This window comes from Strigops habroptila, chromosome 1, assembly GCF_004027225.2.
Source record: "Strigops habroptila isolate Jane chromosome 1, bStrHab1.2.pri, whole genome shotgun sequence".
NCBI classification, from domain to species: domain Eukaryota; kingdom Metazoa; phylum Chordata; class Aves; order Psittaciformes; family Psittacidae; genus Strigops; species Strigops habroptila.
Genome location: NC_044277.2, coordinates 92,723,523 through 92,735,872, shown reverse-complemented (window position 1 = coordinate 92,735,872; position 12,350 = coordinate 92,723,523).

Sequence of the window (12,350 nt, the reverse complement as noted above, 5' to 3'; positions counted from 1 at the left end):
CCAGTGCTCAAGTGTTTTTGTCACAGCTTGCATTTGCCTGAGCAAAATAGATGGTGCCTTGCATGTACATGCATGCAAACGGTTAATTTGCAGGTGAAAATGAACTGTTCCTAATAGCTGAAAATAATTAGAAAAATGAAGAATCGCAGAGAAGCTGATATTCTTCTGTTAAAGGTCTTGTAAATAAAACAAAGGAAAGAAGTGGCAGCATATGTATTAGGGCTGTTTATTGTCCCCAAGTTAAGGAATGTTTTCTTGACTGAGCACTGTCTCTACCAAATGACTCATGAAGAGCTTTGTTGTGGCATAAGTTGAAGTCAAGGAAAATCGGTATTGTTATAGGCATTCTGATCTAACACAGACTGTTTCTGCAGAGTGACTGGACTTCGTGCTCTATAGTGAAGTACATATGTCAACACCCACAAATTAATACAGGCTAGGGAAGAAGCAAGATAATAACATAGCTGTGAAAACTTTCGGGAAAGAAGCTGAGCAGGGACAATCTGTACATGATGTCTATAGGACTTGTGGACACTCAGCAGCTACAAAAAGCCAGACCACTGATGGTAGTGCTTAATATATTGACTTAGATGCTGAGTTGCAGGCACAAAGCCATAGAAGATCTGACAGTCTGTCCATGTTTGCCCTCCTTGAATGTATGGCAGGAGGCATCTAAGTACATGCTCATTATACTGTAAGACTGCTTGGAGGGAAAAGCTGTAGCATGCAAAGGTTGCTGATACCTCCGATGTAACTTCTCTGTTCTCAGACAATCGTGCATCAGTTCATTTACTTTCAGTAAGATGTAGAGCGGTATGGAGCTGACATGAAAAACACATGAAGCCAGTCAGGAAAAGTTAGTCTTGCCATCTTGGATATCCCTAAGAAGCCATGATCATCCTGATATAGAAAAGTCCTTGCAGGCATTGTTGGGATAGGTACCCAGGAAAATCCTGGGAATAGATTAGATGTAGTATCTTGTCCTAAAAATGCTGTGTCATGTGAGTGCTTATACCTCTTATCTTGCTGATAAAGTGTGCAAGCACAAAGGGTACCCCACTGCCCCTCCCAAACTCAACAGCTGCTACTTGGAAGAGGCTTTTTTTCGCCCCTAATTGGTATTAGATGATGAGGATGCCACAGGCTTTGAAATATTGGAAGCCGGCACTGATCACGCTTACAGATAGCTGAACAATACAGTGCAATGTAAACTAGGCAAACAAATCCATCTGGGTTGCCAGAGAAGGCAGAGAAAAGCTCTAATCTTCTAGAAGCAGCTGTTGGCCAAGCTGACATTGAAAGGCATTATTTTTAAAATGAAAGCTTCTGTGCGGGTGATGAAAGCTGCTGGATTTCTTGCTTTGGACTGGAAGCACTTGTCTGTAGCCCAGGCAGAGATCAAAATCGTTGAATGCTGCAGAGCAAGAGTAATAAGCAGGACCTTCTTCAGTGGGTGATGGGTTCCTATCCACTCTGGGAATACCCGCTTACTGGGGCACGGTGGGAGCAGTGCTGAGCCAGGGCAGGACAGCTGATGGTGCACCTGAGCCGGCTGAGAGCCAGGCTGCAGTACACACCCTACCTCGGATGCTCACCAAACTGTATAAAGCAGGAGGCAGGTACCTCGATCTGATTCCTCTTAGAGAAATCCCAAAGCATGGAGGAGCTTATAGCTAAACATTAGCCCATGCAGAGTCCTACGGTGGATCTTGTCAGGACAGTTGTTTGGGCATAACCACCCTCAGGTAGCTACAGCCTCTGCCAGCAAACAAGTAATGTCAGGAGTCTGGATGTGCTACTCATGTAAACCAAGTTACTTCAGTGAAAGCAGCTTTATTCTAGGACAAGTGAGTCAAACCTAGGGCTTTTGCCTGTATTACAAAGTCAGAAGAAAAATCCCCCAAACCCTAATATTACACAGTCATACCGTCAAGTAGCTTCAGAGGCCTAATCTTAGTGCCTGAAAAGTTCAGTAAAAAAACCAAACAAAACCAGAAAAGAGAGAATATTTTCATTTAGGAGGATAGTGTTTTTAGCATCAATAAGTGTGTGGGTTTTCATCCAGGGTGAGATGATGCAGTTCAAATTTGGAAGAGCAAAGGAGAAGAGATCTCACGTGTACTGTGCTCTCAGGAGCTTGGTGGCAAGTTACCAATGGCAGTAGCAGCCGATAAAACAGTTCTAATTTGTATTTATTGGTTTTAACAGTCTGTGATGCCTGAGGAATGGTACAAAGATCCATATTTTTATTTAGTCAGAAAAATAAAACCCACCCCTACTAGGATAAGGATCATTATTACGCATGCTGCAGACAGGGACACTGGACCACAGAGGGGTTTGCTCAGAGCTGTGGAGTCACAGCAGGGCTGTCAGACATTAGCAGAGGCAGGGCCAGGACCCAGGTCTCCTTTGCAGAGAAGAGACGTGGCACTGAAGGATGCTGTGTTGGGGCCTGTTGTGAGCAGTTAGCAGTTCCCCTTGGCATGGGGAACTGATGAAGTAGTAAACTTGACTTCAAGCTTCTGGGCTTGGAAGCTGGAAGAAGAATAATATCCAGGGTTAGTATGAAGCTCCTTCTCTGAAAGCAAGTTGTCCTTTGGGCATTGGTGCTGGTGGTTTGTCTGGCGGGGCAAACATGGGAGCGGAGGAGCAAGCAAAATGTTTCATTACCCTCATTTCCAGAAAGTTGAAAGAATCTGACAGGGAGACTTATTTAGCTGTAAAACCATATAGACCATAGTTTCTAAATACATTTTGTTTTCCTGTTCAACCCCATTTATAAGAGTGACAAGAAAACTAATAAAATCTACTAAGAACAAGAATGGTAATTTAGCACTCAGAGAGTGAGAGAGAGGAGCTGTATCTGAGGATTGCCTACGCTGCTCTAACATCTTCAAGTCATGCCTGAAGTACAGATACTTCTTCTGATGAGCTATGAGCTTGCACAGGAGGGGGTTTTTTCTGTCACTTTTTTTTTCTAGGCAACATCTACTGCCTGTCTTCTGAGGTTTTTCATACAAAGTTGTTGCCAGCCAGATTTACAGAGAGAAGTTAAAAGGCTCAGTAGGCAATGCAATGTCCTGAGAGATCAAAAACAAACTATCCCAGACTTGCCCATAGGTTACTTTATAGAAGAGGTCTGTCCTCAGTTTGCACTGGTTTGTGGTGACTTCCATCACAACCTTGTCAATTAAATATGAGACATCACATTTTAAAAACTGCATCCATCAGCAGACATGTATAGGTCTAATGAGTCAGTCATCAGCTTGACATTGACCAGTCAATACACTGCACTTTCAGGTGCACCTAAACATGGTACCAAAACTTCTAGCAGCTTTATTCTTTTGTATTTGCTTTTGTCTCTTAATTTTTCCACACAATTTTTGAAAAAGAGAAATGGTGCGTTTTTTAATGAACATTTCAAAAACTAATTCAATATTCTTATTTAAAGTAAATGATGAAAAACAAAGGGATAAACACCAAAGAAATTAAAACCAAAACCCAAAATACAGTTTTGTGGAATGACACTATGTCCAGACATGAGATTTATATCATTATGTTTTCGTGTCCCTGTGATCAGACTCTATCTTAATAGTTCCTGCCCACTGCTGTTACGAGGTCAGGTTGTATGTGGTTAAACAGCTGCTGTACTCCAACCAGAGGTGGAAGCATTTCCATGATGGTCTGAAAAGAACTAGTGTACGGCATTTGTACAGCTCTTTGGGGATCTTCCTGGATGAAAGGCACTATTATACGGGTAAGATCATTATCATTATCATGAAAAACCTTCTCAAGGAAGCAATTCCACCTTCTGCTTCTGACACCTCATTTCTCTGTTGTCTCAGGAGCCTCTTTTGTATCTCCTAGGAGTGTCAATTCACATCTTAATCTCTTTGTATGTAATCTCATTACAGATAATCCCATTTACTGGAGATGTCAGTACTTCTCCTCCATGTGAGGAAGGATTTCCAATCTGCTCATTTTGTAACTGATCCTAGCGACATTCACTGTACAAAACGAACTGGCTGTAGCTGGAATCAACATTAGTTAGATTTGCCATGGGCAGGGAAATTCAAGGAAGGAAGAAAGGAAGATAAAGAGAGGAAGAAAGAGAGGGAGAGAAAAAGAAAGAAAGAGAGAAAGAAAGAAAGAGAGAAAGAAAGAAAGAGAGAGAAAGAAAGAGAGAAAGAAAGAAAGAGAGAAAGAGAGAAAGAAAGAGAGAAAGAAAGAAAGAGAGAGAGAAAGAAAGAAAGAGAGAAAGAAAGAAAGAAAGGAAGAAAGAAAGAAAGAGAAAGAAAGAAACTTTTTTCTGCTAATAATACCTAATGATTTTTTTTTCCATCTCATTGTTTACATGAGAAAGGAATTTTCCCTTTAAAAAAATCAAGGTTTATAAAAAGATTATAAAAAAGAAGTTTGGAAATTATTTTCACAGCCATACATCTTCAGTCAGGTCTGCATGGTAGAGGCAGATGCACTGCGAGCTTTCCTCACTTTGATCTCTTGCCTTTTAGTAACTCTTGTCAATTAGGAAGGATATAGTCTACTCTCAATTCATTAAGTGCACCACAATTGTCAGTTAGTGACAGGCTCAGGGGAGGCCAGGACTAAGCAAACACGGAGGATAAATTATACAAGAATAGCACACTTTTGAGAAAAATGGGGACCTCTTCATATAATACGCTTATCCTTAAAATCTTGAGTAAGCTCGTATCATTGATAAAAGTCCGAAACCTCATATTCTTAAAGGGAAGAGTGGGAAAAAAAAAGCAGTCACTCTCCTTTGACGGTTTGAAAAAAGAAAAGATGTTTGTACCACTCACTGACTGGCTAATGAATAATCAGATTTCACAGCTTGAGTGCTGGGGTGGTAATTTGGTTGCACGCCATGCTCCAAATCCATGGAATAGTGCTTCATTAATGTGAAGACCTGTATAATCAAACAATTAGCAGTCTCTCTGCTGCTAAAGCAGCTTTTCATCAGCATATATACTTCGTTGTAAGATGAGTCTCAAATTACCGGATCTGACAGCAACTAGTCTTTTACTAAATCACAGCAGTAGTAAAGTAGGGTGGACAGAGCATTCATTTTTTAACCCATTTCTACATCTGTGAGACGTTCATTCTATCCACGCCACATGTTATATATAACTACCATTGGGAAGGTGAGGTCACTATAGGTGAACTGAAATTTCATTTAAATAAGTAAATCATAGATAAGATTTTTTTAACAGGATGTTCAAGTGCCATAAATTAGCAGTGATATGTTGCTACTTCTCACCTCACCTACTTCTCACTTCACTTATCTTCCAGGAAGGAGGAAGAGACTTCTACCCATATTCCAGCACCCAAATGTTACCCTCTTCCCTTCCTTGTACAGGGTTTAACCATACAGGCAGAAAGAAGCACCACAAGTTTCAAGTCTTTTTCTATGCTTTGACATTGGATTCTGCTGAGGTCCAAGGAAAACTGCCCTCTGCTCTCCAGTTCATTTGAAAACAGCACAGCTAGGGGAGAGGAGGTGGGAAAAGCGAAAATGAGTCCAGACTGCAACATTAATGTTCACATATGGGTATGAGTCTCACACTTTTTCAAGCTCAGAAACCCCTGGTGCATAGGGTATCTTATGCCGCTTATGTCCATGGCAGCTTGGGATGCGGTTGGCACCTTGCAGGGGACGAAAGCATTGATATGGGCCTGAGCAACTGCTCACACACCTGCTGCCTCCAGACTGGTGGGCAAGGGAGGTGTTCATTGGAAGGATGGAACAATGCATAGGACCAGAATAAGCAAAGTTTATGGTAAGATAAAGTGTTTTGTGTATAAATGGGTTTGTAGAGCATTCTCATGCTCTAATTACAGATGTTTTCCCTCATACTCACAAATAAGGCTTAGTATTATTTATTTGTGTACATGCTACATGGTGGAGGTTTTTTCCCCTTTAGTATTGCCTTCATTTTTTGGGAATCAGATGAAGTCAGTGGATTTGTTTTGTCCTGTGGCCCAGCAGGTGCTAGGTGCTGAGTGTACTGGAAACATCTAGGAAGTATTTCTGATTTTGGCGTAAATATTGCACCACAACCTTAGCTTGTGTGAGATGGTGCAATGAAGTTCATTTGTGTCAGCTAAGATATTGACCCATTACATTTATGATCTAATTTAGCAATAGCTGTACTAAGGTGGAACACTGCTGGACTGTTTTCATGGCTGCAGCATTTTATTTGGTTTTCTCTTCTTTCCCACTTGTAAAACAACCCAGATCTTTTGCATGTTATAGGTGCTGTTCCTGTTCTGGGACCAAAATGTCTGAAGTGCTACTCATGGTAGCCGAAAGCCTCAGTAGCTCAAAGTACCTGTCAGTCTGCCCTACCTGAACTGGTGTTTTCTAAATATCAGATGTGGAGGTGATGATGAGTTCAGGCCCACCCTAGAGAAGGTTTTCTCCAAGAGCAATCCTAAAACCTGACTGTTTCAGAGAAGATGAGAGGAGAGGTCTCCTGGTTCCAGTATCCATGTTAGCCTAATACCAACTTGAGAGGACTTCAGAGGTCATCCTCTTTGTTATATCAGAAACAGAGAGATGGAAACTGGAGAAGGCCAAAATATCCCTCAAGCCAGTTTTCAGCAACAGCTATGAGGTACCAACGCATAACCACCTTTAATGTAGCTGGACTGCACTAGCATTTGCACCCAAGCTGTGATCTCCTTTCAACTTCCAAGACTCTGCAATCACTGAATGCAGATAATCTGTCACGTTTCAGTGGTTATTTGTTGATCTGGGAATTCCCCTCACTGTTGGGTGCACAAGCAGAGGACAGGACCCAGCACAGGATCCAGCCCCTGCTCCTTGCCTGTATGTGCTGCCACTGATTCATGAAGGGCACTGTTGGGTCAAAACAGCTACAGTTTCTACAGAAACAAAATCTTATATTAAACAAGCAGGCAGGTGAGGTTATTTTTGTTGTTTTGTTGTTTTTTTAACAGTATGATGTATCTTAACACCTCTCTCCAATGCACACCAAACATTCCTCTGGCACAGGCTGTGTCTCAGCCTTTGTATAAGTAAGGCATCTGTAAAGAACTGCACAAATAAAGATTTGCATTTCAGGTCACGGGGTTGGCTGGTTTGATATTTCTAATGCCTGGCTTAAAAAAAAAAAATAATTTCTAACACAGAGCTTTGAAATGCTGATGATTTTTAATCTTTGTAATGGTGTAACTCGTGAGATCACGTGTGGTGTTTTCTTCGTTGTCACAGGCAGAGGAAATAGGGTCCTTTACTAGACAATAAATATGCTCATTAATTTTCCTAGGCATTCATCTTGCTTATAACAATTCAGATGTGTACACTGAAACTTATGAACCCATTCATAAAACTAGCGTTGCTTTGTGAAATGATGTTGTAACATGTTTGCACCAGAAACAGTTCTTTGTCCAGTCCTTGCCTGAAAAACAATTAGGAACATTTTGCCATTGGATTCCTTTACAAAGGTCATTGATGATTATTTCCTTGATGGAAATAATCCAGAAGGGCCCTAAATCCCCTTGGGAAGAAAGCCCTAGCTTTGGGGGAGGCTCTTTCCTTCCTCACAAGCAGATGGGAGGCAGTGGTTTGTCTTCTCAAGCTACCCTGCACTGTGGAACCTACCCATAACCCCTTGTTCAGAAGCACTGTCCCATAGGGAATGGCCCCCCATCGCTGGTGCCATTCAGCAGCAGCCACAGAAGTCCCATACAGGAGTTATATGCCTACAGCTCACCGCTGATTTTATAATCTTTCCATTAAGCCACTTACTTGGTCTCAGGTTCATCCTCCCTCCTTAAAAACACCCAGGAAAAAAAAGAAAAATCAAAAAAGAAGAAAGAAATCACAGGCAGAGATACAGTAAAAGCCAGGAGACAATGACTATGCTTTCTCCTTGCTTATGGAAATAGGGGGTGTCCTAGTGTAGCAGGGGATGAAAACCCCTGCCAGGGTGTCCCAAGACTGCAGGAGGAAAGCAAAACCAGTGTCGTGCACCTGCCGTAATGGTTTCTTTTTCAGGATGCTGTTCCTTGTGACAGCAACACACACTGCAAGTGTGACACTCTGTGTATATGCAGGTAACACAAGTGTGAATTTATAATATAATATTGCATGCGCACACACCCCTGTTACATTTTAAATCACACATTTTTATCATAAATTGTAGGTTTTGGCTGTGAATTCCATGGCTGTGAAAACTCTTTTCCTTGCATGAGACCCCTGCCTCTGTAACAGCTCAGGACCAAGTCTTGCAGACGCTGCTGTGTGTGTTCAACTACAAGTGTGTCTGCCAGTGTAATTCTTGCAATAACAAAACCAGACTCCAATACATGTAAGAGGCAAAAAATAAGAAATTAAAAATGTGTTGCAGGAATAGGGCCAAAAGGGATGGAAATATTCGTATGGTGCTACAAAATATACAGTTATGTGAAACTTGGATTGTAAATAAATAAATGTATTTAAAGTCTGCCAATTCAAAATAATTTTAACCCCCCCACCTTTGTATAAAGATATTAATTTTACCCTATTTTTAAAAAAACAGTTTAGTTTTCCTTTTCTTTTTTCTGTTACATAAAACTTGTGTTTTAACAAATCACTCCCATGAACTAACCCAGATCTGAATCCAGAAAATGCTCTCAACATTATCCTTCTCTGTTCACATATATTTGAAGTAAATTACATCAAATTGTATTTGAAATACCAAACTGGCATTAATGGAAGCTTCTTTTGCTCCAGGCACCATTTTAAAATAGATGAGCATAAAAATGCAGTCTGCATCATTAAGTTTATATGAAACTAGTGAGAATAAAAATCACCATGTAAGTTCTAATAAGATGTGTTTTTCATTCCAGTTTAATAACCCAAGACTATATTCATCTTCCAGTATAATAAATACACTGAAAGGAATTCATTCTTTTGTGGTTTTTAACATGTTGAGGGTTTCAGAAGATGGAGTTTTCTGGGAAGCTGGGTGAAGAAAATTCTTTAATATGGCAGTGCGGAGTATTATTATCATAAATAATTAATGTGCACAGCAGAAGAAAGCCTAGCTTCATTAATAATTCTTATTTTTAGTTGGCATAAGCTAGAGGTGCTGTATCTTCTTTCATCTGATCTATGTCAATTTCCCCGATTTTAATTTACTAGATGTTAAAATTTTAAAGGTATGCTACATTTTACAACAGATTTTTGTTTGTGACTTTGCATTAATATCACACCACTAATTCTTACATGTCGTGATATTTTTAGTAACAAGCGAAAAAGGAAGGAAAAAAAATAGTAGAAGGCAAGCAAGGTAGAGTGGGCATCAGTGTCAGCTCCTTTCATCTTTCATTTCCCTCTGGGACCAGTTAAGATGCTTCTTTGATTAGGACCTCAGGAAATATTAAAAAGCTCTTCTGTGAATTTAAACTCATCAAACTTGTCTCTGTTTGTTTTTCTGAATACCAAGATAATTCACCTCCCACATTTCAAGAACACAGGTTCCCTCCAACCCAACCGCACTTCTCTGATCAGCTAAGTCACTTGTCAACATCACTGAATCTCTCTCTTAACAAATGTTAGTGCTTCATTAATGCAGTGTCGGAGTCAGAGCCGCTCCTAAACGTTCCTTATTAACACAAACGAGGAAATAAAGATGACGCTATAGATGGCACAGAGGCAGCCATAGGGTGAGTGCAGGTAGTGCTGGATTAAAACAAAGGAGAATAATGACACTTGAAGAAAAAAAACACAGAGGGGGGGAAACCATTTTGCCTTGTTGCAAAATGTTCGTGGGAAAGAAACTGTGACTCTCGTTGCAACTTCGGAAACACTGCAATGTTAACCTGCATTACGCCTTTGGAACACATTTGTAAATGTTCTTGTTAATCAGTACAAATGTTAGAGCTGACTGAAAAGCAGGGTTTTGTTTTTCTTTTCTTTTAAGCATTTTAAAAGAAAATGTGTTTGTTTTCTGTTTTTCTTTGGGGTTTGGGTTTTTTTTTTTTGTTTGTTTTTTTTCTTCCAAACTGTATCAATCTGTCTGGAAAAAAATAAGCATTTTTATACTTTTCTCTCCTTTTCAGCTGTTTACCTCCATTTATTTTTCTTGAGACCAAAAGAAGAATAAAACAGAGAGGTGCAGAAAAAGAAGAAAGAAGATATCACAGAGACCATGGGAGAAGGGAGCACCCTGTGAAAATAATAACTTCAAGGCAGCGGGAGAAGGAAGACAACAAAAAGCAAAATACATGAAGTTTCTCTCTTGGGAAAAGGCCATTTTAACCTCATTTATTTGGGGATTAAAATTTTCAGCTACTAGCAATAATTGTAGCATCTAAAGTAGCCCAGGTAGTCATTTCAGCCATGTATCACAGCCTCCTCAGTCAGACAGGTTCCTTATACAGTTTCTCTTGAAGTGTTTTCACAGCTTTTTCCTATGTTGGCACATGGTTCATGTTATTTAACTTAAAGATGTGCTGCACCTTGTGTCCTGTAGCGGTCAGAAAGCCAGGCTAGGCAAGCTGGAAAAGCTAGGTTCTCATCAATGAAATGCTGATGCCTCTATGTATAGGTGCACACATACACCACCCAAATTAGGGATGTTACTGATCCCACGCATGAACTCAGAAGATGAATTCAGGCATGACCAGAAAACTGTGGTTGGTTTGACATGATCTCCGTGTCCGTAAGAAGTACCACACAGAGGCCTGCAGCAGTTGGCAAACACAAGCTGGAGCCTGGGCACTCATGGATGTGCTAGGAAGGGACATGGATCAGCCCAAAATCCCCAGGAAAGACCTGATTTAAAGAGGCTTCACATGGTGTGCAAACCCCAATGGTTTGCACCCCTTAAGGGAGGAAAGTCTCCTCCCCTTTCTGCTCCTGCCTTAAGATCCCAGTTGTAGCACAAATTGCACACACAAATCTGCCAAAGCTAATAGGGCCGTGTCCAGCATGAGGCACCATGATGCTGGGCAGTGGCAAATCTCTACCAAGAACTGTTTATGATGCCTGTGTTTATGTACACCATACAGGGATAGACCTTGCTTTTGCATCATTCTTTAAAAAAAAAAAACAAAGAAAGAACAAGTACCACACCTTAAGTGTGTATTAAAAGTCTGCATTAATGTCTGCATGGAATAATACAGTCAAAGACCATATATCCATAGAGGTGCTGCTTTTGCTAGACTTCAAGTCTGCCTGTAAGACATTCAGTTAGAAGTATTTTCAGCTTTTTTCTTTATTTTGTTCACTTCTTCCTCCTTTCTCTCAGGCAAATTGTCAGGTTGTACAGCTTCAGAATAGCTTTGCATATCTGGCATCTTTCTTTCTGAGGTTTCAGGATACAGAAAGCTAATGGGCTGTGATTTTCCTGCATTATTGTTTTCACGGACTGTGAGAAGTGGCATTCCTATGTTTTTTTGGGGGGTATTTGCTACCATCAAAAGGGAAAAAAGTGACAAAACTTTGTGTTCCAACAACAGCATATTCACTAATCAGCAAACACAGACCTATTATACAATAGGTGAAAGACATGGGCTTGCATGCTAAAATCTGCATTTTCCTCCCTTTTTTATTTCATATTAATCCTCTGTGACAATGGGTTTATTTTGAGGAAAATATGCAAATGCCTTAATCTGGAAGAACAGTATGACAGTGTGAATGTGGGTCTCTTCACTAAATATTGACAAACACTTTTTTAATAGGACTAGCACTAGGAATATAATAAAGTTCTGAGTGCAAAATCAGAATCTCTGCAGAAAATCATGTAGCCCTTTGAAAAAGAAAATAAATGCATAAAAAGGATGGGCATTCAGGAATATTTCTCTGAATAATAAATTTTCATCTTTTCTGAAATACATTTCATTAGTAAATGAGTAGGTGAAGGAATTTGGGATATTTTGCTGCTTTCTTTCTGCACCTATATAATGAAAAAAACAATCAATCCACTTTTCAGAAGGTATGTTGTCTCTTTGTTTTCTTTTATACAGTAATTATATAGCATCAGCTGTTGGAACAATACTTCTAAAATATTCCTGTAAATGTTGAAAATGTATCTACAGAGACTTTTTTGACTTTTTTTTTTTTCAACATCCTAATTTAAAGACTGATTTAAGAACTGATTGGCAGTTGGCAAAAAATGAATGATAATGAACTCATTTCGACAGAGATGGACCAGATACCATGCCGGCTGTCGAAACTTTTCAAAGCTGGTTTCTCTCCAGTAAATGTGATCCTGCAGGCTCTGTCCATCTGCCTACAAGAAAAGAGACGTTTGCATTCTGAGGGAAATACTGCTGAGAAATTACTGCCAATAATTATCAATTTTGTGATCTCTTGT